Genomic DNA, 27,098 nt, shown 5'->3' on the forward strand with positions numbered 1-27,098 from the left:
ATAGGAGGCAAATATAAAGGACCTACCTAGTTTCTCTTAAAAAAGTACTTTCTTTCCCAAATGCTTAAACTGAAGAAGTAGGAGAAGCCTTATTGCAATATCAGTCTGAGTTCAATCCCTAATCCCACCAACAGTTCCAGAACCTCAATTTAATTTCTGTCCTTTCTATAGTAATATATTTAGAATAGTATAATATAACTGAACATGAAACATGTGTACTTTAATACTCACCCTCTTTGATAATTAAATAAGGAATTATTTAGCAATTACATTGCAGTATTCTGGAACTGTTGTTGTAATTGGGGGTTGATCTCAGACTGATTTTGCAACTAGGCCATTCGAGTTTATGCATCAAACATTAATTTTGAACACCTGAGCCCACAAGCCCAAAAATCAAAATGTCCTATTTTATTAGCAATAATATACTGTTGTCAGCTACTTTTTGAAATAATTTATATAGGTTTGTTGCTAAGAATTTGTATTTTCTTAGTTCTGTTTGGCCTCCCAAAATATAAAGACACAATATGTCCTGATATCACTATAACTGACCAAATTGGAGCTTTAGATGATCAAAGTTCCTTTTTGAGCATGCTCACAGCTTACACCTATGTGAACTCTGCAATCAAGCCCAGATTAATAACTCCAAAGCATCACCATAAATATACATATTAACTTTTTATCCTATAAGACAACATATATAGTACAAACACCTATACTTTCTGACTGCAATGTGAATGGTTTTAAAATCTTGTAAGCAATTGGTGGTATAGCTCAGTGGTAGAGCATTCGACTGCAGATCGAGAGGTCCCTGGTTCAAATCTGGGTGCCCCCTTTACCTAGCTTTTAATTTGTAAAGGTACTGAATCATTTTGCAGTTTACAGCTAGTTTGAAACTCAAGTACAGGAAAAGCTAACACAAGTAAGAGCAAGAAAACTAAAAAAAGTGAAACTTTAACCTTATATACTTCCTGATAGCCCAGTTAGAGTGGTAGATTTCATTTTTTTGATAGAGATTTTTACAGAAATCAATAATTTTTAGAAGGCAAATATAAAGGACCTACCTAGTTTCTCTTAAAAAAGAACTTTCTTTCCCAAATGGATAAACTGAAGAAGTAGGAGAAGCCTTATTGCAATATCAGTCTGAGTTCAATCCCTAATCCCACAAACAGTTCCATAACCTCGATTTACTTTCTCTCATTTCTATAGTAATATATTTAGAATAGTATAATATAACTGAACATGAAACATGTGTACTTTAATACTCATCCTCTTTGATAATTAAATAAGGAAAAGCATCACTTAAATAGTGATACTTTAACATTAGAAACTTCCTGATAGCACAGTTAGAGTGGCAGATTTCATTTTTTTGATAGAGATTTTTACAGAAATCTATAATTTATAGGAGGCAAATATAAAGGACCTACCTAGTTTCTCTTAAAAAAGTACTTTCTTTCCCAAATGCTTAAACTGAAGAAGTAGGAGAAGCCTTATTGCAATATCAGTCTGAGTTCAATCCCTAATCCCACCAACAGTTTCAGAACCTCAATTTAATTTCTGTCCTTTCTATAGTAATATATTTAGAATAGTATAATATAACTTAACATGAAACAAGTGTACTTTAATACTAACCCTCTTTGATAATTAAATAAGAAATTATTTAGCAATTACATTGCAGTATTCTGGAACTGTTGTTGTAATTGGGGGTTGATCTCAGACTGATTTTGCATCTAGTACATTCGAGTTTATGTATCAAACATTAATTTTGAACACCTGAGCCCACAAGCCCAAAAATCAAAATGTCCTATTTTATTAGCAATAATATACTGTTGACAGCTACTTTTTGAAATAATTTATATAGGTTTGTTGCTAAAAATTTGTATTTTCTTAGTTCTGTTTGGCCTCCCAAAATATAAAGTCACAATATGTCCTGATGTCACTATAACTGACCAAATTGGAGCTTTAGATGATCAAAGTTCCTTTTTGAGCATGCTCACAGCTTACACCTATGTGAACTCTGCAATCAAGCCCAGATTAATAACTCCAAAGCATCACCATAAATATACATATTAATTTTTTATCCTATAAGACAACATATATAGTACAAACACCTATACTTTCTGACTGCAATGTGAATGGTTTTAAAATCTTGTACGCAATTGGGGGTATATCTCAGTGGTAGAGCATTCGACTACAGATCAAGAGGTCCCTGGTTCAAATCTGGGTGCCCCCTTTACCTAGCTTTTAATGTGTAAAGGTACTGAACCAATTTGCAGTTTACAGCTAGTTTGAAACTCAAGTACAGGAAAAGCTAACACAAGTAAGAGCAAGAAAACAAAAAAAGTTAAACTTTAACATTATATACTTCCTGATAGCACAGTTAGAGTGGTAGATTTCATTTTTTTGATAGAGATTTTTACAGAAATCTATAATTTATAGAAGGAAAATATAAAGGATCTACCTAGTTTCTCTTAAAAAAGTACTTTCTTTCCCAAATGGTTAAACTGAAGAAGTAGGAGAAGCCTTATTGCAATATCAGTCTGAGTTCAATCCCTAATCCCACAAACAGTTCAATAACCTCGATTTAATTTCTCTCATTTCTATAGTAATATATTTAGAATAGTATAATATAACTGAACATGAAACATGTGTACTTTAATACTCACCCTCTTTGATAATTAAATAAGGAAAAGCATCACTTAAATAGTGATACTTTAACATTATAAACTTCCTGATAGCACAGTTAGAGTGGCAGATTTCATTTTTTTGATAGAGATTTTTACAGAAATCTATAATTTATAGGAGGCAAATATAAAGGACCTACCTAGTTTCTCTTAAAAAAGTACTTTCTTTCCCAAATGCTTAAACTGAAGAAGTAGGAGAAGCCTTATTGCAATATCAGTCTGAGTTCAATCCCTAATCCCACCAACAGTTCCAGAACCTCAATTTAATTTCTGTCCTTTCTATAGTAATATATTTAGAATAGTATAATATAACTGAACATGAAACATGTGTACTTTAATACTCACCCTCTTTGATAATTAAATAAGGAATTATTTAGCAATTACATTGCAGTATTCTGGAACTGTTGTTGTAATTGGGGGTTGATCTCAGACTGATTTTGCAACTAGGCCATTCGAGTTTATGCATCAAACATTAATTTTGAACACCTGAGCCCACAAGCCCAAAAATCAAAATGTCCTATTTTATTAGCAATAATATACTGTTGTCAGCTACTTTTTGAAATAATTTATATAGGTTTGTTGCTAAGAATTTGTATTTTCTTAGTTCTGTTTGGCCTCCCAAAATATAAAGACACAATATGTCCTGATATCACTATAACTGACCAAATTGGAGCTTTAGATGATCAAAGTTCCTTTTTGAGCATGCTCACAGCTTACACCTATGTGAACTCTGCAATCAAGCCCAGATTAATAAATCCAAAGCATCACCATAAATATACATATTAATTTTTTATCCTATAAGACAACATATATAGTACAAACACCTATACTTTCTGACTGCAATGTGAATGGTTTTAAAATCTTGTATGCAATTGGTGGTATAGCTCAGTGGTAGAGCATTCGACTGCAGATCGAGAGGTCCCTGGTTCAAATCTGGATGCCACCTTTACCTAGCTTTTAATGTGTAAAGGTACTGAATCAATTTGCAGTTTACAGCTAGTTTGAAACTCATGTACAGGAAAAGCTAACACAACTAAGAGCAAGAAAACAAAAAAAGTGAAACTTTAACATTATAAACTTCCTGATAGCACAGTTAGAGTGGTAGATTTAATTTTTTTGATAGAGATTTTTACAGAAATCAATAATTTATAGAAGGCAAATATAAAGGACCTACCTAGTTTCTCTTAAAAAAGTACTTTCTTTCCCAAATGCTTAAACTGAAGAAGTAGGAGAAGCCTTATTGCAATATCAGTCTGAGTTCAATCCCTAATCCCACCAACAGTTCCAGAACCTCAATTTAATTTCTGTCCTTTCTATAGTAATATATTTAGAATAGTATAATATAACTGAACATGAAACATGTGTACTTTAATACTCACCCTCTTTGATAATTAAATAAGGAAAAGCATCACTTAAATAGTGATACTTTAACATTATAAACTTCCTGATAGCACAGTTAGAGTGGCAGATTTCATTTTTTTGATAGAGATTTTTACAGAAATCTATAATTTATAGGAGGCAAATATAAAGGACCTACCTAGTTTCTCTTAAAAAAGTACTTTCTTTCCCAAATGCTTAAACTGAAGAAGTAGGAGAAGCCTTATTGCAATATCAGTCTGAGTTCAATCCCTAATCCCACCAACAGTTCCAGAACCTCAATTTAATTTCTGTCCTTTCTATAGTAATATATTTAGAATAGTATAATATAACTGAACATGAAACATGTGTACTTTAATACTCACCCTCTTTGATAATTAAATAAGGAATTATTTAGCAATTACATTGCAGTATTCTGGAACTGTTGTTGTAATTGGGGGTTGATCTCAGACTGATTTTGCAACTAGGCCATTCGAGTTTATGCATCAAACATTAATTTTGAACACCTGAGCCCACAAGCCCAAAAATCAAAATGTCCTATTTTATTAGCAATAATATACTGTTGTCAGCTACTTTTTGAAATAATTTATATAGGTTTGTTGCTAAGAATTTGTATTTTCTTAGTTCTGTTTGGCCTCCCAAAATATAAAAACACAATATGTCCTGATATCACTATAACTGACCAAATTGGAGCTTTAGATGATCAAAGTTCCTTTTTGAGCATGCTCACAGCTTACACCTATGTGAACTCTGCAATCAAGCCCAGATTAATAACTCCAAAGCATCACCATAAATATACATATTTATCCTATAAGACAACATATATAGTACAAACACCTATACTTTCTGACTGCAATGTGAATGGTTTTAAAATCTTGTAAGCAATTGGTGGTATAGCTCAGTGGTAGAGCATTCGACTGCAGATCGAGAGGTCCCTGGTTCAAATCTGGGTGCCCCCTTTACCTAGCTTTTAATTTGTAAAGGTACTGAATCAATTTGCAGTTTACAGCTAGTTTGAAACTCAAGTACAGGAAAAGCTAACACAAGTAAGAACTAGAAAACTAAAAAAAGTGAAACTTTAACATTATATACTTCCTGATAGCACAGTTAGAGTGGTAGATTTCATTTTTTTGATAGAGATTTTTACAGAAATCAATAATTCATAGAAGGCAAATATAAAGGACCTACCTAGTTTCTCTTAAAAAAGTACTTTCTTTCCCAAATGGATAAACTGAAGAAGTAGGAGAAGCCTTATTGCAATATCAGTCTGAGTTCAATCCCTAATCCCACCAACAGTTCCAGAACCTCAATTTAATTTCTGTCCTTTCTATAGTAATATATTTAGAATAGTATAATATAACTGAACATGAAACATGTGTACTTTAATACTCACCCTCATTGATAATTAAATAAGGAAAAGCATCACTTAAAAAGTGATACATTAACATTATAAACTTCCTGATAGCACAGTTAGAGTGGCAGATTTCATTTTTTTGATAGAGATTTTTACAGAAATCTATAATTTATAGAAGGCAAATATAAAGGACCTACCTAGTTTCTCTTAAAAAAGTACTTTCTTTCCCAAATGGTTAAACTGAAGAAGTAGGAGAAGCCTTATTGCAATATCAGTCTGAGTTCAATCCCTAATCCCACCAACAGTTCCAGAACCTCAATTTAATTTCTGTCCTTTCTATAGTAATATATTTAGAATAGTATAATATAACTGAACATGAAACATGTGTACTTTAATACTCACCCTCATTGATAATTAAATAAGGAAAAGCATCACTTAAAAAGTGATACTTTAACATTATAAACTTCCTGATAGCACAGTTAGAGTGGCAGATTTCTTTTATTTGATAGAGATTTTTACAGAAATCAATAATTTATAGAAGGCAAATATAAAGGACCTACCTAGTTTCTCTTAAAAAAGTACTTTGTTTCCCAAATGGTTAAACTGAAGAAGTAGGAGAAGCCTTATTGCAATATCAGTCTGAGTTCAATCCCTAATCCCACAAACAGTTCCATAACCTCGATTTAATTTCTCTCATTTCTATAGTAATATATTTAGAATAGTATAATATAACTGAACATGAAACATGTGTACTTTAATACTCACCCTCTTTGATAATTAAATAAGGAATTATTTAGCAATTACATTGCAGTATTCTGGAACTGTTGTTGTAATTGGGGGTTGATCTCAGACTGATTGTGCAACTAGGCCATTCGAGTTTATGCATCAAACATTAATTTTGAACACCTGAGCCCAGAAGCCCAAAAATCAAAATGTCCTATTTTATTAGCAATAGTATACTGTTGACAGCTACTTTTTGAAATAATTTATATAGGTTTGTTGCTAAGAATTTGTATTTTCTTAGTTCTGTTTGGCCTCCCAAAATATAAAGTCACAATATATCCTGATGTCACTATAACTGACCAAATTGGAGCTTTAGATGATCAAAGTTCCTTTTTGAGCATGCTCACAGCTTACACCTATGTGAACTCTGCAATCAAGCTCAGATTAATAACTCCAAAGAATCACCATAAATATACATATTAATTTTTTATCCTATAAGACAACATATATAGTACAAACACCTATACTTTCTGACTGCAATGTGAATGGTTTTAAAATCTTGTACGCAATTGGGGGTATATCTCAGTGGTAGAGCATTCGACTACAGATCAAGAGGTCCCTGGTTCAAATCTGGGTGCCCCCTTTACCTAGCTTTTAATGTGTAAAGGTACTGAACCAATTTGCAGTTTACAGCTAGTTTGAAACTCAAGTACAGGAAAAGCTAACACAAGTAAGAGCAAGAAAACAAAAAAAGTTAAACTTTAACATTATATACTTCCTGATAGCACAGTTAGAGTGGTAGATTTCATTTTTTTGATAGAGATTTTTACAGAAATCTATAATTTATAGAAGGAAAATATAAAGGATCTACCTAGTTTCTCTTAAAAAAGTACTTTCTTTCCCAAATGGTTAAACTGAAGAAGTAGGAGAAGCCTTATTGCAATATCAGTCTGAGTTCAATCCCTAATCCCACAAACAGTTCAATAACCTCGATTTAATTTCTCTCATTTCTATAGAAATATATTTAGAATAGTATAATATAACTGAACATGAAACATGTGTACTTTAATACTCACCCTCTTTGATAATTAAATAAGGAAAAGCATCACTTAAATAGTGATACTTTAACATTATAAACTTCCTGATAGCACAGTTAGAGTGGCAGATTTCATTTTTTTGATAGAGATTTTTACAGAAATCTATAATTTATAGGAGGCAAATATAAAGGACCTACCTAGTTTCTCTTAAAAAAGTACTTTCTTTCCCAAATGCTTAAACTGAAGAAGTAGGAGAAGCCTTATTGCAATATCAGTCTGAGTTCAATCCCTAATCCCACCAACAGTTCCAGAACCTCAATTTAATTTCTGTCCTTTCTATAGTAATATATTTAGAATAGTATAATATAACTGAACATGAAACATGTGTACTTTAATACTCACCCTCTTTGATAATTAAATAAGGAATTATTTAGCAATTACATTGCAGTATTCTGGAACTGTTGTTGTAATTGGGGGTTGATCTCAGACTGATTTTGCAACTAGGCCATTCGAGTTTATGCATCAAACATTAATTTTGAACACCTGAGCCCACAAGCCCAAAAATCAAAATGTCCTATTTTATTAGCAATAATATACTGTTGTCAGCTACTTTTTGAAATAATTTATATAGGTTTGTTGCTAAGAATTTGTATTTTCTTAGTTCTGTTTGGCCTCCCAAAATATAAAGACACAATATGTCCTGATATCACTATAACTGACCAAATTGGAGCTTTAGATGATCAAAGTTCCTTTTTGAGCATGCTCACAGCTTACACCTATGTGAACTCTGCAATCAAGCCCAGATTAATAAATCCAAAGCATCACCATAAATATACATATTAATTTTTTATCCTATAAGACAACATATATAGTACAAACACCTATACTTTCTGACTGCAATGTGAATGGTTTTAAAATCTTGTATGCAATTGGTGGTATAGCTCAGTGGTAGAGCATTCGACTGCAGATCGAGAGGTCCCTGGTTCAAATCTGGATGCCACCTTTACCTAGCTTTTAATGTGTAAAGGTACTGAATCAATTTGCAGTTTACAGCTAGTTTGAAACTCATGTACAGGAAAAGCTAACACAACTAAGAGCAAGAAAACAAAAAAAGTGAAACTTTAACATTATATACTTCCTGATAGCACAGTTAGAGTGGTAGATTTAATTTTTTTGATAGAGATTTTTACAGAAATCAATAATTTATAGAAGGCAAATATAAAGGACCTACCTAGTTTCTCTTAAAAAAGTACTTTCTTTCCCAAATGCTTAAACTGAAGAAGTAGGAGAAGCCTTATTGCAATATCAGTCTGAGTTCAATCCCTAATCCCACCAACAGTTCCAGAACCTCAATTTAATTTCTGTCCTTTCTATAGTAATATATTTAGAATAGTATAATATAACTGAACATGAAACATGTGTACTTTAATACTCACCCTCTTTGATAATTAAATAAGGAAAAGCATCACTTAAATAGTGATACTTTAACATTATAAACTTCCTGATAGCACAGTTAGAGTGGCAGATTTCATTTTTTTGATAGAGATTTTTACAGAAATCTATAATTTATAGGAGGCAAATATAAAGGACCTACCTAGTTTCTCTTAAAAAAGTACTTTCTTTCCCAAATGCTTAAACTGAAGAAGTAGGAGAAGCCTTATTGCAATATCAGTCTGAGTTCAATCCCTAATCCCACCAACAGTTCCAGAACCTCAATTTAATTTCTGTCCTTTCTATAGTAATATATTTAGAATAGTATAATATAACTGAACATGAAACATGTGTACTTTAATACTCACCCTCTTTGATAATTAAATAAGGAATTATTTAGCAATTACATTGCAGTATTCTGGAACTGTTGTTGTAATTGGGGGTTGATCTCAGACTGATTTTGCAACTAGGCCATTCGAGTTTATGCATCAAACATTAATTTTGAACACCTGAGCCCACAAGCCCAAAAATCAAAATGTCCTATTTTATTAGCAATAATATACTGTTGTCAGCTACTTTTTGAAATAATTTATATAGGTTTGTTGCTAAGAATTTGTATTTTCTTAGTTCTGTTTGGCCTCCCAAAATATAAAGACACAATATGTCCTGATATCACTATAACTGACCAAATTGGAGCTTTAGATGATCAAAGTTCCTTTTTGAGCATGCTCACAGCTTACACCTATGTGAACTCTGCAATCAAGCCCAGATTAATAACTCCAAAGCATCACCATAAATATACATATTAATTTTTTATCCTATAAGACAACATATATAGTACAAACACCTATACTTTCTAACTGCAATGTGAATGGTTTTAAAATCTTGTACGCAATTGGGGGTATAGCTCAGTGGTAGAGCATTCGACTACAGATCAAGAGGTCCCTGGTTCAAATCTGGGTGCCCTCTTTACCTAGCTTTTAATGTGTAAAGGTACTGAACCAATTTGCAGTTTACAGCTAGTTTGAAACTCAAGTACAGGAAAAGCTAACACAAGTAAGAGCAAGAAAACAAAAAAAGTTAAACTTTAACATTATATACTTCCTGATAGCACAGTTAGAGTGGTAGATTTCATTTTTTTGATAGAGATTTTTACAGAAATCTATAATTTATAGAAGGCAAATATAAAGGATCTACCTAGTTTCTCTTAAAAAAGTACTTTCTTTCCCAAATGGTTAAACTGAAGAAGTAGGAGAAGCCATATTGCAATATCAGTCTAACTTCAATCCCTAATCCCACCAACAGTTCCAGAACCTCGATTTAATTTCTGTCCTTTCTAAAGTAATATATTTAGAATAGTATAATATAACTGAACATGAAACATGTGTATTTTAATACTCACCCTCATTGATAATTAAATAAGGAAAAGCATCACTTAAATAGTGATACTTTAACATTATAAACTTCCTGATAGCACAGTTAGAGTGGCAGATTTCATTTATTTGATAGAGATTTTTTCAGAAATCTATAATTTATAGAAGGCAAATATAAAGGACCTACCTAGTTTCTCTTAAAAAAGTACTTTCTTTCCCAAATGGTTAAACTGAAGAAGTAGGAGAAGCCTTATTGCAATTTCAGTCTGAGTTCAATCCCTAATCCCACAAACAGTTCCAGAACCTCGATTTAATTTCTGTCATTTCTATAGTAATATATTTAGAATAGTATAATATAACTGAACATGTCATCCTCATTGATAATTAAATAAGGAAAAGCATCACTTAAATAGTGATACTTTAACATTATAAACTTCCTGATAGCACAGTTAGAGTGGCAGATTTCATTTTTTTGATAGAGATTTTTACAGAAATCTATAATTTATAGAAGGCAAATATAAAGGACCTACCTAGTTTCTCTTAAAAAAGTACTTTCTTTCCCAAATGGTTAAACTGAAGAAGTAGGAGAAGCCTTATTGCAATATCAGTCTGAGTTCATTCCCTAATCCCACCAACAGTTTCAGAACCGCAATTTAATTTCTGTCCTTTCTATAGTAATATATTTAGAATAGTATAATATAACTGAACATGAAACATGTGTACTTTAATACTAACCCTCTTAGATAATTAAATAAGGAATTATTTAGCAATTACATTGCAGTATTCTGGAACTGTTGATGTAATTGGGGGTTGATCTCAGACTGATTTTGCAACTAGGCCATTTGAGTTTATGCATCAAACATTAATTTTGAACACCTGAGCCCACAAGCCCAAAAATCAAAATGTCCTATTTTATTAGCAACAATATACTGTTGTCAGCTACTTTTTGAAATAATGTATATAGGTTTGTCGCTAAGAATTTGTATTTTCTTAGTTCTGTTTGGCCTCCCAAAATATAAAGTCACAATATGTCCTGATGTCACTATAACTGACCAAATTGGAGCTTTAGATGATCAAAGTTCCTCTTTGAGCATGCTCACAGCTTACACCTATGTGAACTCTGCAATCAAGCCCAGATTAATAACTCAAAAGCATCACCATAAATATACATATTAATTTTTTATCCTATAAGACAACATATATAGTACAAACACCTATACTTTCTGACTGTAATGTGAATGTTTTTAAAATCTTGTACGCAATTGGGGGTATATCTCAGAGGTAGAGCATTTGACTGCAGATCGAGAGTTCCCTGGTTCAAATCCAGGTACCCCCTTTGCCTAGCTTTTAATGTGTAAAGGTACTGAATCAATTTGCAGTTTACAGCTAGTTTGAAACTCAAGTACAGGAAAAGCTAACACAAGTAAGTGCAAGAAAACAAAAAAAGTGAAAATTTAACATTATATACTTCCTTATAGCACAGTTAGAGTGGTAGATTTCATTTTTTTATTGAGATTTTTACAGAAATCTAGAATTTTTAGAAGGCAAATATAAAGGACCTACCTAGTTTCTCTTAAAAAAGTACTTTCTTTCCCAAATGGATAAACTGAAGAAGTAGGAGAAGCCTTATTGCAATATCAGTCTGAGTTCAATCCCTAATCCCACCAACAGTTCCAGAACCTCAATTTAATTTCTGTCCTTTCTATAGTAATATATTTAGAATAGTATAATATAACTGAACATGAAACATGTGTACTTTAATACTCACCCTCATTGATAATTAAATAAGGAAAAGCATCACTTAAATAATGTTACTTTAACATTATAAACTTCCTGATAGCACAGTTAGAGTGGCAGATTTCATTTTTTTGATAGAGATTTTTACAGAAATCTATAATTTATAGAAGGCAAATATAAAGGACCTACCTAGTTTCTCTTAAAAAAGTACTTTCTTTCCCAAATGGTTAAACTGAAGAAGTAGGAGAAGCCTTATTGCAATATCAGTCTGAGTTCATTCCCTAATCCCACCAACAGTTTCAGAACCGCAATTTAATTTCTGTCCTTTCTATAGTAATATATTTAGAATAGTATAATATAATTGAACATGAAACATGTGTACTTTAATACTAACCCTCTTTGATAATTAAATAAGGAATTATTTAGCAATTACATTGCAGTATTCTGGAACTGTTGATGTAATTGGGGGTTGATCTCAGACTGATTTTGCAACTAGGCCATTCGAGTTTATGCATCAAACATTAATTTTGAACACCTGAGCCCACAAGCCCAAAAATCAAAATGTCCTATTTTATTAGCAACAATATACTGTTGTCAGCTACTTTTTGAAATAATGTATATAGGTTTGTCGCTAAGAATTTGTATTTTCTTAGTTCTGTTTGGCCTCCCAAAATATAAAGTCACAATATGTCCTGATATCACTATAACTGACCAAATTGGAGCTTTAGATGATCAAAGTTCCTCTTTGAGCATGCTCACAGCTTACACCTATGTGAACTCTGCAATCAAGCCCAGATTAATAACTCCAAAGCATCACCATAAATATACATATTAATTTTTTATCCTATAAGACAACATATTTAGTACAAACACCTATACATTCTGACTGCAATGTGAATGTTTTTAAAATCTTGTACGCAATTGGGGGTATATCTCAGTGGTAGAGCATTTGACTGCAGATCGAGAGTTCCCTGGTTCAAATCCGGGTACCCCCTTTACCTAGCTTTTAATGTGTAAAGGTACTGAATCAATTTGCAGTTTACAGCTAGTTTGAAACTCAAGTACAGGAAAAGCTAACACAAGTAAGTGCAAGAAAACAAAAAAAGTGAAACTTTAACATTATATACTTCCTTATAGCACAGTTAGAGTGGTAGATTTCATTTTTTTGATTGAGATTTTTACAGAAATCTAGAATTTTTAGAAGGCAAATATAAAGGACCTACCTAGTTTCTCTTAAAAAAGTACTTTCTTTCCCAAATGGATAAACTGAAGAAGTAGGAGAAGCCTTATTGCAATATCAGTCTGAGTTCAATCCCTAATCCCACCAACAGTTCCAGAACCTCAATTTAATTTCTGTCCTTTCTATAGTAATATATTTAGAATAGTATAATATAACTGAACATGAAACATGTGTACTTTAATACTCACCCTCTTTGATAATTAAATAAGGAAAAGCATCACTTAAATAATGATACTTTAACATTATAAACTTCTCGATAGCACAGTTAGAGTGGCAGATTTCATTTTTTTGATAGAGATTTTTACAGAAATCTATAATTTATAGAAGGCAAATATAAAGGACCTACCTAGTTTCTCTTAAAAAAGTACTTTCTTTCCCAAATGGTTAAACTGAAGAAGTAGGAGAAGCCTTATTGCAATATCATTCTGAGTTCACTCCCTAATCCCACCAACAGTTTCAGAACCGCAATTAAATTTCTGTCCTTTCTATAGTAATATATTTAGAATAGTATAATATAACTGAACATGAAACATGTGTACTTTAATACTAACCCTCTTTGATAATTAAATAAGGAATTATTTAGCAATTACATTGCAGTATTCTGGAACTGTTGATGTAATTGGGGGTTGATCTCAGACTGATTTTGCAACTAGGCCATTCGAGTTTATGCATCAAACATTAATTTTGAACACCTGAGCCCACAAGCCCAAAAATCAAAATGTCCTATTTTATTAGCAACAATATACTGTTGTCAGCTACTTTTTGAAATAATGTATATTGGTTTGTCGCTAAGAATTTGTATTTTCTTAGTTCTGTTTGGCCTCCCAAAATATAAAGTCACAATATGTCCTGATGTCACTATAACTGACCAAATTGGAGCTTTAGATGATCAAAGTTCCTCTTTGAGCATGCTCACAGCTTACACCTATGTGAACTCTGCAATCAAGCCCAGATTATTAACTCCAAAGCATCACCATAAATATACATATTAATTTTTTATCCTATAAGACAACATATATAGTACAAACACCTATACTTTCTGACTGTAATGTGAATGTTTTTAAAATCTTGTACGCAATTGGGGGTATATCTCAGAGGTAGAGCATTTGACTGCAGATCGAGAGTTCCCTGGTTCAAATCCAGGTACCCCCTTTGCCTAGCTTTTAATGTGTAAAGGTACTGAATCAATTTGCAGTTTACAGCTAGTTTGAAACTCAAGTACAGGAAAAGCTAACACAAGTAAGTGCAAGAAAACAAAAAAAGTGAAACTTTAACATTATATACTTCCTAATAGCACAGTTAGAGTGGTAGATTTCATTTTTTTATTGAGATTTTTACAGAAATCTAGAATTTTTAGAAGGCAAATATAAAGGACCTACCTAGTTTCTCTTAAAAAAGTACTTTCTTTCCCAAATGGATAAACTGAAGAAGTAGGAGAAGCCTTATTGCAATATCAGTCTGAGTTCATTCCCTAATCCCACCAACAGTTCCAGAACCTCAATTTAATTTCTGTCCTTTCTATAGTAATATATTTAGAATAGTATAATATAACTGAACATGAAACATGTGTACTTTAATACTCACCCTCTTTGATAATTAAATAAGGAAAAGCATCACTTAAATAATGATACTTTAACATTATAAACTTCTTGATAGCACAGTTAGAGTGGCAGATTTCATTTTTTTGATAGAGATTTTTACAGAAATCTATAATTTATAGAAGGCAAATATAAAGGACCTACCTAGTTTCTCTTAAAAAAGTACTTTCTTTCCCAAATGGTTAAACTGAAGAAGTAGGAGAAGCCTTATTGCAATATCATTCTGAGTTCACTCCCTAATCCCACCAACAGTTTCAGACCCGCAATTTAATTTCTGTCCTTTCTATAGTAATATATTTAGAATAGTATAATATAACTGAACATGAAACATGTGTACTTTAATGCTAACCCTCTTTGATAATTAAATAAGGAATTATTTAGCAATTACATTGCAGTATTCTGGAACTGTTGTTGTAATTGGGGGTTGATCTCAGACTGATTTTGCATCTAGTACATTCGAGTTTATGCATCAAACATTAATTTTGAACACCTGAGCCCACAAGCCCAAAAATCAAAATGTCCTATTTTATTAGCAATAATATACTGTTGACAGCTACTTTTTGAAATAATTTATATAGGTTTGTTGCTAAGAATTTGTATTTTCTTAGTTCTGTTTGGCCTCCCAAAATATAAGTCACAATATGTCCTGATGTCACTATAACTGACCAAATTGGAGCTTTAGATGATCAAAGTTCCTTTTTGAGCATGCTCACAGCTTACACCTATGTGAACTCTGCAATCAAGCCCAGATTAATAACTCCAAAGCATCACCATAAATATACATATTAATTTTTTATCCTATAAGACAACATATATAGTACAAACACCTATACTTTCTGACTGCAATGTGAATGGTTTTAAAATTTTGTACGCATTTGGGGGTATAGCTCAGTGGTAGAGCATTTGACTGCAGATCGACAGGTCCCTGGTTCAAATCCGGGTGCCCCCTTTACCTAGCTTTTAATGTGTAAAGGTACTGAATCAATTTGCAGTTTACAGCTAGTTTGAAACTCAAGTACAGGAAAAGCTAACACATGTAAGAGCAAGAAAACAAAAAAAGTGAAACTTTAACATTATATACTTCCTTAAAGCACAGTTAGAGTGGTAGATTTCATTTTTTTGATAGAGATTTTTACAGAAATCTAGAATTTTTAGAAGGCAAATATAAAGGACCTACCTAGTTTCTCTTAAAAAAGTACTTTCTTTCCCAAATGGATAAACTGAAGAAGTAGGAGAAGCCTTATTGCAATATCAGTCTGAGTTCAATCCCTAATCCCACCAACAGTTCCAGAACCTCAATTTAATTTCTGTCCTTTCTATAGTAATATATTTAGAATAGTATAATATAACTGAACATGAAACATGTGTACTTTAATACTCACCCTCTTTGATAATTAAATAAGGAAAAGCATCACTTAAATAGTGATACTTTAACATTATAAACTTCCTGATAGCACAGTTAGAGTGGCAGATTTCATTTATTTGATAGAGATTTTTACAGAAATCTATAATTTATAGGAGGCAAATATAAAGGACCTACCTAGTTTCTCTTAAAAAAGTACTTTCTTTCCCAAATGCTTAAACTGAAGAAGTAGGAGAAGCCTTATTGCAATATCAGTCTGAGTTCAATCCCTAATCCCACCAACAGTTCCAGAACCTCAATTTAATTTCTGTCCTTTCTATAGTAATATATTTAGAATAGTATAATATAACTGAACATGAAACATGTGTACTTTAATGCTAACCCTCTTTGATAATTAAATAAGGAATTATTTAGCAATTACATTGCAGTATTCTGGAACTGTTGTTGTAATTGGGGGTTGATCTCAGACTGATTTTGCATCTAGTACATTCGAGTTTATGCATCAAACATTAATTTTGAACACCTGAGCCCACAAGCCCAAAAATCAAAATGTCCTATTTTATTAGCAATAATATACTGTTGACAGCTACTTTTTGAAATAATTTATATAGGTTTGTTGCTAAGAATTTGTATTTTCTTAGTTCTGTTTGGCCTCCCAAAATATAAGTCACAATATGTCCTGATGTCACTATAACTGACCAAATTGGAGCTTTAGATGATCAAAGTTCCTTTTTGAGCATGCTCACAGCTTACACCTATGTGAACTCTGCAATCAAGCCCAGATTAATAACTCCAAAGCATCACCATAAATATACATATTAATTTTTTATCCTATAAGACAACATATATAGTACAAACACCTATACTTTCTGACTGCAATGTGAATGGTTTTAAAATTTTGTACGCATTTGGGGGTATAGCTCAGTGGTAGAGCATTTGACTGCAGATCGACAGGTCCCTGGTTCAAATCCGGATGCCCCCTTTACCTAGCTTTTAATGTGTAAAGGTACTGAATCAATTTGCAGTTTACATCTAGTTTGAAACTCAAGTACAGGAAAAGCTAACACATGTAAGAGCAAGAAAACAAAAAAAGTGAAACTTTAACATTATATACTTCCTTAAAGCACAGTTAGAGTGGTAGATTTAATTTTTTTGATAGAGATTTTTACAGAAATCTAGAATTTTTAGAAGGCAAATATAAAGGACCTACCTAGTTTCTCTTAAAAAAGTACTTTCTTTCCCAAATGGATAAACTGAAGAAGTAGGAGAAGCCTTATTGCAATATCAGTCTGAGTTCAATCCCTAATCCCACCAACAGTTCCAGAACCTCAATTTAATTTCTGTCCTTTCTATAGTAATATATTTAGAATAGTATAATATAACTGAACATGAAACATGTGTACTTTAATACTCACCCTCATTGATAATTAAATAAGGAAAAGCATCACTTAAATAGTGATACTTTAACATTATAAACTTCCTGATAGCACAGTTAGAGTGGCAGATTTCATTTATTTGATAGAGATTTTTACAGAAATCTATAATTTATAGAAGGCAAATATAAAGGACCTACCTAGTTTCTCTTAAAAAATTACTTTCTTTCCCAAATGGTTAAACTGAAGAAGTAGGAGAAGCCTTATTGCAATATCAGTCTGAGTTCAATCCCTAATCCCACAAACAGTTACATAACCTCGATTTAATTTCTCTCATTTCTATAGTAATATATTTAGAATAGTATAATATAACTGAACATGAAAAATGTGTACTTTAATACTCACCCTCTTTGATAATTAAATAAGGAAAAGCATCACTTAAATAGTGATACTTTAACATTATAAACTTCCTGATAGCACAGTTAGAGTGGCAGATTTCATTTTTTTTATAGAGATTTTTACAGAAATCTATAATTTATAGAAGGCAAATATAAAGGACCTACCTAGTTTCTCTTAAAAAAGTACTTTCTTTCCCAAATGGTTAAACTGAAGAAGTAGGAGAAGCCTTATTGCAATATCAGTCTGAGTTCATTCCCTAATCCCACCAACAGTTTCAGAACATCAATTTAATTTCTGTCCTTTCTATAGTAATATATTTAGAATAGTATAATATAACTGAACATGAAACATGTGTACTTTAATACTAACCCTCTTTGATAATTAAATAAGGAATTATTTATCAATTACATTGCAGTATTCTGGAACTGTTGATGTAATTGGGGGTTGATCTCAGACTGATTTTGCAACTAGGCCATTCGAGTTTATGCATCAAACATTAATTTTGAACACCTGAGACCACAAGCCCAAAAATCAAAATGTCCTATTTTATTAGCAACAATATACTGTTGTCAGCTACTTTTTGAAATAATGTATATAGGTTTGTCGCTAAGAATTTGTATTTTCTTAGTTCTGTTTGGCCTCCCAAAATATAAAGTCACAATATGTCCTTATGTCACTATAACTGACCAAATTGGAGCTTTAGATGATCAAAGTTCCTCTTTGAGCATGCTCACAGCTTACACCTATGTGAACTCTGCAATCAAGCCCAGATTAATAACTCCAAAGCATCACCATAAATATACATATTAATTTTTTATCCTATAAGACAACATATATAGTACAAACACCTATACTTTCTGAATGCAATGTGAATGTTTTTAAAATCTTGTACGCAATTGGGGGTATATCTCAGTGGTAGAGCATTTGACTGCAGATCGAGAGTTCCCTGGTTCAAATCCGGGTACCCCCTTTACCTAGCTTTTAATGTGTAAAGGTACTGAATCAATTTGCAGTTTACAGCTAGTTTGAAACTCAAGTACAGGAAAAGCTAACACAAGTAAGAGCAAGAAAGCAAAAAAAGTGAAACTTTAACATTATATACTTCCTTATAGCACAGTTAGAGTGGTAGATTTCATTTTTTTGATAGAGATTTTTACAGAAATCTAGAATTTTTAGAAGGCAAATATAAAGGACCTACCTAGTTTCTCTTAAAAAAGTACTTTCTTTCCCAAATGGATAAACTGAAGAAGTAGGAGAAGCCTTATTGCAATATCAGTCTGAGTTCAATCCCTAATCCCACCAACAGTTCCAGAACCTCAATTTAATTTCTGTCCTTTCTATAGTAATATATTTAGAATAGTATAATATAACTGAACATGAAACATGTGTACTTTAATACTCACCCTCATTGATAATTAAATAAGGAAAAGCATCACTTAAATAGTGATACTTTAACATTATAAACTTCCTGATAGCACAGTTAGAGTGGCAGATTTCATTTATTTGATAGAGATTTTTACAGAAATCTATAATTTATAGAAGGCAAATAAAAGGACCTACCTAGTTTCTCTTAAAAAAGTACTTTCTTTCCCAAATGCTTAAACTGAAGAAGTAGGAGAAGCCTTATTGCAATATCAGTCTGAGTTCAATCCCTAATCCCACCAACAGTTCCAGAACCTCAATTTAATTTCTGTCCTTTCTATAGTAATATATTTAGAATAGTATAATATAACTGAACATGAAACATGTGTACTTTAATACTCACCCTCATTGATAATTAAATAAGGAAAAGCATCACTTAAATAATGATACTTTAACATTATAAACTTCCTGATAGCACAGTTAGAGTGGCAGATTTCATTTTTTTGATAGAGATTTTTACAGAAATTATAATTTATAGAAGGCAAATATAAAAGGACCTACCTAGTTTCTCTTAAAAAAGTACTTTCTTTCCCAAATGGTTAAACTGAAGAAGTAGGAGAAGCCTTATTGCAATATCAGTCTGAGTTCATTCGCTAATCCCACCAACAGTTTCAGAACCGCAATTTAATTTCTGTCCTTTCTATAGAAATATATTTAGAATAGTATAATATAACTGAACATGAAACATGTGTACTTTAATACTAACCCTCTTTGATAATTAAATAAGGAATTATTTAGCAATTACATTGCAGTATTCTGGAACTGTTGATGTAATTGGGGGTTGATCTCAGACTGATTTTGCAACTAGGCCATTCGAGTTTATGCATCAAACATTAATTTTGAACACCTGAGCCCACAAGCCCAAAAATCAAAATGTCCTATTTTATTAGCAACAATATACTGTTGTCAGCTACTTTTTGAAATAATGTATATAGGTTTGTCGCTAAGAATTTGTATTTTCTTAGTTCTGTTTGGCCTCCCAAAATATAAAGTCACAATATGTCCTGATATCACTATAACTGACCAAATTGGAGCTTTAGATGATCAAAGTTCCTCTTTGAGCATGCTCACAGCTTACACCTATGTGAACTCTGCAATCAAGCCCAGATTAATAACTCCAAAGCATCACCATAAATATACATATTAATTTTTTATCCTATAAGACAACATATATAGTACAAAAAACTATACTTTCTGACTGCAAAGTGAATGTTTTTAAAATCTTGTACGCAATTGGGGGTATATCTCCGTGGTAGAGCATTTGACTGCAGATCGAGAGTTCCCTGGTTCAAATCCGGGTACCCCCTTTACCTTGCTTTTAATGTGTAAAGGTACTGAATCAATTTGCAGTTTACAGCTAGTTTGAAACTCAAGTACAGGAAAAGCTAACACAAGTAAAAGCAAGAAAACAAAAAAAGTGAAACTTTAACATTATATACTTCCTTATAGCACAGTTAGAGTGGTAGATTTCATTTTTTTGATTGAGAATTTTACAGAAATCTAGAATTTTTAGAAGGCAAATATAAAGGACCTACCTAGTTTCTCTTAAAAAAGTACTTTCTTTCCCAAATGCTTAAACTGAAGAAGTAGGAGAAGCCTTATTGCAATATCAGTCTGAGTTCAATCCCTAATCCCACCAACAGTTCCAGAACCTCAATTTAATTTCTGTCCTTTCTATAGTAATATATTTAGAATAGTATAATATAACTGAACATGAAACATGTGTACTTTAATACTCACCCTCATTGATAATTAAATAAGGAAAAGCATCACTTAAATAGTGATACTTTAACATTATAAACTTCCTGATAGCACAGTTAGAGTGGCAGATTTCATTTATTTGATAGAGATTTTTACAGAAATCTATAATTTATAGAAGGCAAATATAAAGGACCTACCTAGTTTCTCTTAAAAAAGTACTTTCTTTCCCAAATGGTTAAACTGAAGAAGTAGGAGAAGCCTTATTGCAATATCAGTCTGAGTTCAATCCCTAATCCCACAAACAGTTCCATAACCTCGATTTAATTTCTCTCATTTCTATAGTAATATATTTAGAATAGTATAATATAACTGAACATGAAACATGTGTACTTTAATACTCACCCTCTTTGATAATTAAATAAGGAAAAGCATCACTTAAATAGTGATACTTTAACATTATAAACTTCCTGATAGCACAGTTAGAGTGGCAGATTTCATTTTTTTGATAGAGATTTTTACAGAAATCTATAATTTATAGGAGGCAAATATAAAGGACCTACCTAGTTTCTCTTAAAAAAGTACTTTCTTTCCCAAATGCTTAAACTGAAGAAGTAGGAGAAGCCTTATTGCAATATCAGTCTGAGTTCAATCCCTAATCCCACCAACAGTTCCAGAACCTCGATTTAATTTCTCTCATTTCTATAGTAATATATTTAGAATAGTATAATATAACTGAACATGAAACATGTGTACTTTAATACTAACCCTCTTTGATAATTAAATAAGAAATTATTTAGCAATTACATTGCAGTATTATGGAACTGTTGTTGTAATTGGGGGTTGATCTCAGACTGATTTTGCATCTAGTACATTCGAGTTTATGTATCAAACATTAATTTTGAACACCTGAGCCCACAAGCCCAAAAATCAAAATGTCCTATTTTATTAGCAATAATATACTGTTGACAGCTACTTTTTGAAATAATTTATATAGGTTTGTTGCTAAGAATTTGTATTTTCTTAGTTCTGTTTGGCCTCCCAAAATATAAAGTCACAATATGTCCTGATGTCACAATAACTGACCAAATTGGAGCTTTAGATGATCAAAGTTCCTTTTTGAGCATGCTCACAGCTTACACCTATGTGAACTCTGCAATCAAGCCCAGATTAATAACTCCAAAGTATCACCATAAATATACATATTAATTTTTTATCCTATAAGACAACATATATAGTACAAACACCTATACTTTCTGACTGCAATGTGAATGGTTTTAAAATCTTGTACGCAATTGGGGGTATAGCTCAGTGGTAGAGCATTCGACTACAGATCAAGAGGTCCCTGGTTCAAATCTGGGTGCCCCCTTTACCTAGCTTTTAATGTGTAAAGGTACTGAACCAATTTGCAGTTTACAGCTAGATTGAAACTCAAGTACAGGAAAAGCTAACACAAGTAAGAGCAAGAAAACAAAAAAAGTTAAACTTTAACATTATATACTTCGTGATAGCGCAGTTAGAGTGGTAGATTTCATTTTTTTGATAGAGATTTTTACAGAAATCTATAATTTATAGAAGGCAAATATAAAGGATCTACCTAGTTTCTCTTAAAAAAGTACTTTCTTTCCCAAATGGTTAAACTGAAGAAGTAGGAGAAGCCTTATTGCAATATCAGTCTAACTTCTATCCCTAATCCCACCAACAGTTCCATAACCTCGATTTAATTTCTCTCATTTCTATAGTAATATATTTAGAATAGTATAATATAACTGAACATGAAACATGTGTACTTTAATACTCACCCTCTTTGATAATTAAATAAGGAAAAGCATCACTTAAATAGTGATACTTTAACATTATAAACTTCCTGATAGCACAGTTAGAGTGGCAGATTTCATTTATTTGATAGAGATTTTTACAGAAATCTATAATTTATAGAAGGCAAATATAAAGGACCTACCTAGTTTCTCTTAAAAAATTACTTTCTTTCCCAAATGGTTAAACTGAAGAAGTAGGAGAAGCCTTATTGCAATATCAGTCTGAGTTCAATCCCTAATCCCACAAACAGTTACATAACCTCGATTTAATTTCTCTCATTTCTATAGTAATATATTTAGAATAGTATAATATAACTGAACATGAAAAATGTGTACTTTAATACTCACCCTCTTTGATAATTAAATAAGGAAAAGCATCACTTAAATAGTGATACTTTAACATTATAAACTTCCTGATAGCACAGTTAGAGTGGCAGATTTCATTTTTTTTATAGAGATTTTTACAGAAATCTATAATTTATAGAAGGCAAATATAAAGGACCTACCTAGTTTCTCTTAAAAAAGTACTTTCTTTCCCAAATGGTTAAACTGAAGAAGTAGGAGAAGCCTTATTGCAATATCAGTCTGAGTTCATTCCCTAATCCCACCAACAGTTTCAGAACATCAATTTAATTTCTGTCCTTTCTATAGTAATATATTTAGAATAGTATAATATAACTGAACATGAAACATGTGTACTTTAATACTAACCCTCTTTGATAATTAAATAAGGAATTATTTATCAATTACATTGCAGTATTCTGGAACTGTTGATGTAATTGGGGGTTGATCTCAGACTGATTTTGCAACTAGGCCATTCGAGTTTATGCATCAAACATTAATTTTGAACACCTGAGACCACAAGCCCAAAAATCAAAATGTCCTATTTTATTAGCAACAATATACTGTTGTCAGCTACTTTTTGAAATAATGTATATAGGTTTGTCGCTAAGAATTTGTATTTTCTTAGTTCTGTTTGGCCTCCCAAAATATAAAGTCACAATATGTCCTTATGTCACTATAACTGACCAAATTGGAGCTTTAGATGATCAAAGTTCCTCTTTGAGCATGCTCACAGCTTACACCTATGTGAACTCTGCAATCAAGCCCAGATTAATAACTCCAAAGCATCACCATAAATATACATATTAATTTTTTATCCTATAAGACAACATATATAGTACAAACACCTATACTTTCTGAATGCAATGTGAATGTTTTTAAAATCTTGTACGCAATTGGGGGTATATCTCAGTGGTAGAGCATTTGACTGCAGATCGAGAGTTCCCTGGTTCAAATCCGGGTACCCCCTTTACCTAGCTTTTAATGTGTAAAGGTACTGAATCAATTTGCAGTTTACAGCTAGTTTGAAACTCAAGTACAGGAAAAGCTAACACAAGTAAGAGCAAGAAAGCAAAAAAAGTGAAACTTTAACATTATATACTTCCTTATAGCACAGTTAGAGTGGTAGATTTCATTTTTTTGATAGAGATTTTTACAGAAATCTAGAATTTTTAGAAGGCAAATATAAAGGACCTACCTAGTTTCTCTTAAAAAAGTACTTTCTTTCCCAAATGGATAAACTGAAGAAGTAGGAGAAGCCTTATTGCAATATCAGTCTGAGTTCAATCCCTAATCCCACCAACAGTTCCAGAACCTCAATTTAATTTCTGTCCTTTCTATAGTAATATATTTAGAATAGTATAATATAACTGAACATGAAACATGTGTACTTTAATACTCACCCTCATTGATAATTAAATAAGGAAAAGCATCACTTAAATAGTGATACTTTAACATTATAAACTTCCTGATAGCACAGTTAGAGTGGCAGATTTCATTTATTTGATAGAGATTTTTACAGAAATCTATAATTTATAGAAGGCAAATAAAAGGACCTACCTAGTTTCTCTTAAAAAAGTACTTTCTTTCCCAAATGCTTAAACTGAAGAAGTAGGAGAAGCCTTATTGCAATATCAGTCTGAGTTCAATCCCTAATCCCACCAACAGTTCCAGAACCTCAATTTAATTTCTGTCCTTTCTATAGTAATATATTTAGAATAGTATAATATAACTGAACATGAAACATGTGTACTTTAATACTCACCCTCATTGATAATTAAATAAGGAAAAGCATCACTTAAATAATGATACTTTAACATTATAAACTTCCTGATAGCACAGTTAGAGTGGCAGATTTCATTTTTTTGATAGAGATTTTTACAGAAATTATAATTTATAGAAGGCAAATATAAAAGGACCTACCTAGTTTCTCTTAAAAAAGTACTTTCTTTCCCAAATGGTTAAACTGAAGAAGTAGGAGAAGCCTTATTGCAATATCAGTCTGAGTTCATTCGCTAATCCCACCAACAGTTTCAGAACCGCAATTTAATTTCTGTCCTTTCTATAGAAATATATTTAGAATAGTATAATATAACTGAACATGAAACATGTGTACTTTAATACTAACCCTCTTTGATAATTAAATAAGGAATTATTTAGCAATTACATTGCAGTATTCTGGAACTGTTGATGTAATTGGGGGTTGATCTCAGACTGATTTTGCAACTAGGCCATTCGAGTTTATGCATCAAACATTAATTTTGAACACCTGAGCCCACAAGCCCAAAAATCAAAATGTCCTATTTTATTAGCAACAATATACTGTTGTCAGCTACTTTTTGAAATAATGTATATAGGTTTGTCGCTAAGAATTTGTATTTTCTTAGTTCTGTTTGGCCTCCCAAAATATAAAGTCACAATATGTCCTGATATCACTATAACTGACCAAATTGGAGCTTTAGATGATCAAAGTTCCTCTTTGAGCATGCTCACAGCTTACACCTATGTGAACTCTGCAATCAAGCCCAGATTAATAACTCCAAAGCATCACCATAAATATACATATTAATTTTTTATCCTATAAGACAACATATATAGTACAAAAAACTATACTTTCTGACTGCAAAGTGAATGTTTTTAAAATCTTGTACGCAATTGGGGGTATATCTCCGTGGTAGAGCATTTGACTGCAGATCGAGAGTTCCCTGGTTCAAATCCGGGTACCCCCTTTACCTTGCTTTTAATGTGTAAAGGTACTGAATCAATTTGCAGTTTACAGCTAGTTTGAAACTCAAGTACAGGAAAAGCTAACACAAGTAAAAGCAAGAAAACAAAAAAAGTGAAACTTTAACATTATATACTTCCTTATAGCACAGTTAGAGTGGTAGATTTCATTTTTTTGATTGAGAATTTTACAGAAATCTAGAATTTTTAGAAGGCAAATATAAAGGACCTACCTAGTTTCTCTTAAAAAAGTACTTTCTTTCCCAAATGCTTAAACTGAAGAAGTAGGAGAAGCCTTATTGCAATATCAGTCTGAGTTCAATCCCTAATCCCACCAACAGTTCCAGAACCTCAATTTAATTTCTGTCCTTTCTATAGTAATATATTTAGAATAGTATAATATAACTGAACATGAAACATGTGTACTTTAATACTCACCCTCATTGATAATTAAATAAGGAAAAGCATCACTTAAATAGTGATACTTTAACATTATAAACTTCCTGATAGCACAGTTAGAGTGGCAGATTTCATTTATTTGATAGAGATTTTTACAGAAATCTATAATTTATAGAAGGCAAATATAAAGGACCTACCTAGTTTCTCTTAAAAAAGTACTTTCTTTCCCAAATGGTTAAACTGAAGAAGTAGGAGAAGCCTTATTGCAATATCAGTCTGAGTTCAATCCCTAATCCCACAAACAGTTCCATAACCTCGATTTAATTTCTCTCATTTCTATAGTAATATATTTAGAATAGTATAATATAACTGAACATGAAACATGTGTACTTTAATACTCACCCTCTTTGATAATTAAATAAGGAAAAGCATCACTTAAATAGTGATACTTTAACATTATAAACTTCCTGATAGCACAGTTAGAGTGGCAGATTTCATTTTTTTGATAGAGATTTTTACAGAAATCTATAATTTATAGGAGGCAAATATAAAGGACCTACCTAGTTTCTCTTAAAAAAGTACTTTCTTTCCCAAATGCTTAAACTGAAGAAGTAGGAGAAGCCTTATTGCAATATCAGTCTGAGTTCAATCCCTAATCCCACCAACAGTTCCAGAACCTCGATTTAATTTCTCTCATTTCTATAGTAATATATTTAGAATAGTATAATATAACTGAACATGAAACATGTGTACTTTAATACTAACCCTCTTTGATAATTAAATAAGAAATTATTTAGCAATTACATTGCAGTATTATGGAACTGTTGTTGTAATTGGGGGTTGATCTCAGACTGATTTTGCATCTAGTACATTCGAGTTTATGTATCAAACATTAATTTTGAACACCTGAGCCCACAAGCCCAAAAATCAAAATGTCCTATTTTATTAGCAATAATATACTGTTGACAGCTACTTTTTGAAATAATTTATATAGGTTTGTTGCTAAGAAT

General features: G+C 31.8%; 15 non-coding genes across 15 annotated transcripts; all 15 read left to right on the forward strand.

Moving 5' to 3' along the window:
- The first annotated feature begins 760 nt into the window (after window positions 1-760).
- On the forward strand, window positions 761-832 carry TRNAC-GCA (transfer RNA cysteine (anticodon GCA)). Its single transcript has one exon. It is a non-coding gene; the product is annotated as a tRNA-Cys (tRNA).
- A 1,326-nt stretch (window positions 833-2,158) lies between these two features.
- Window positions 2,159-2,230, forward strand: TRNAC-ACA (transfer RNA cysteine (anticodon ACA)). Its single transcript has one exon. It is a non-coding gene; the product is annotated as a tRNA-Cys (tRNA).
- A 1,325-nt stretch (window positions 2,231-3,555) lies between these two features.
- Window positions 3,556-3,627, forward strand: TRNAC-GCA (transfer RNA cysteine (anticodon GCA)). Its single transcript has one exon. It is a non-coding gene; the product is annotated as a tRNA-Cys (tRNA).
- A 1,318-nt stretch (window positions 3,628-4,945) lies between these two features.
- TRNAC-GCA (transfer RNA cysteine (anticodon GCA)) lies at window positions 4,946-5,017 on the forward strand. The gene has a single exon. It is a non-coding gene; the product is annotated as a tRNA-Cys (tRNA).
- Window positions 5,018-6,706: 1,689 nt separating this feature from the next.
- TRNAC-ACA (transfer RNA cysteine (anticodon ACA)) lies at window positions 6,707-6,778 on the forward strand. Its single transcript has one exon. It is a non-coding gene; the product is annotated as a tRNA-Cys (tRNA).
- A 1,325-nt stretch (window positions 6,779-8,103) lies between these two features.
- TRNAC-GCA (transfer RNA cysteine (anticodon GCA)) lies at window positions 8,104-8,175 on the forward strand. Its single transcript has one exon. It is a non-coding gene; the product is annotated as a tRNA-Cys (tRNA).
- A 1,325-nt stretch (window positions 8,176-9,500) lies between these two features.
- On the forward strand, window positions 9,501-9,572 carry TRNAC-ACA (transfer RNA cysteine (anticodon ACA)). The gene has a single exon. It is a non-coding gene; the product is annotated as a tRNA-Cys (tRNA).
- Window positions 9,573-11,240: 1,668 nt separating this feature from the next.
- Window positions 11,241-11,312, forward strand: TRNAC-GCA (transfer RNA cysteine (anticodon GCA)). Its single transcript has one exon. It is a non-coding gene; the product is annotated as a tRNA-Cys (tRNA).
- Window positions 11,313-12,636: 1,324 nt separating this feature from the next.
- On the forward strand, window positions 12,637-12,708 carry TRNAC-GCA (transfer RNA cysteine (anticodon GCA)). The gene has a single exon. It is a non-coding gene; the product is annotated as a tRNA-Cys (tRNA).
- A 1,325-nt stretch (window positions 12,709-14,033) lies between these two features.
- Window positions 14,034-14,105, forward strand: TRNAC-GCA (transfer RNA cysteine (anticodon GCA)). Its single transcript has one exon. It is a non-coding gene; the product is annotated as a tRNA-Cys (tRNA).
- Window positions 14,106-15,428: 1,323 nt separating this feature from the next.
- TRNAC-GCA (transfer RNA cysteine (anticodon GCA)) lies at window positions 15,429-15,500 on the forward strand. Its single transcript has one exon. It is a non-coding gene; the product is annotated as a tRNA-Cys (tRNA).
- Window positions 15,501-16,824: 1,324 nt separating this feature from the next.
- Window positions 16,825-16,896, forward strand: TRNAC-GCA (transfer RNA cysteine (anticodon GCA)). Its single transcript has one exon. It is a non-coding gene; the product is annotated as a tRNA-Cys (tRNA).
- Window positions 16,897-18,584: 1,688 nt separating this feature from the next.
- TRNAC-GCA (transfer RNA cysteine (anticodon GCA)) lies at window positions 18,585-18,656 on the forward strand. The gene has a single exon. It is a non-coding gene; the product is annotated as a tRNA-Cys (tRNA).
- A 3,447-nt stretch (window positions 18,657-22,103) lies between these two features.
- Window positions 22,104-22,175, forward strand: TRNAC-ACA (transfer RNA cysteine (anticodon ACA)). The gene has a single exon. It is a non-coding gene; the product is annotated as a tRNA-Cys (tRNA).
- A 1,688-nt stretch (window positions 22,176-23,863) lies between these two features.
- Window positions 23,864-23,935, forward strand: TRNAC-GCA (transfer RNA cysteine (anticodon GCA)). The gene has a single exon. It is a non-coding gene; the product is annotated as a tRNA-Cys (tRNA).
- Window positions 23,936-27,098: the final 3,163 nt, after the last annotated feature.

The sequence above is a fragment of the Taudactylus pleione genome, unplaced genomic scaffold (assembly GCF_031769625.1).
Source record: "Taudactylus pleione unplaced genomic scaffold, aTauple2 ptg000021l, whole genome shotgun sequence".
Taxonomy (NCBI): Eukaryota; Metazoa; Chordata; class Amphibia; order Anura; family Myobatrachidae; genus Taudactylus; species Taudactylus pleione.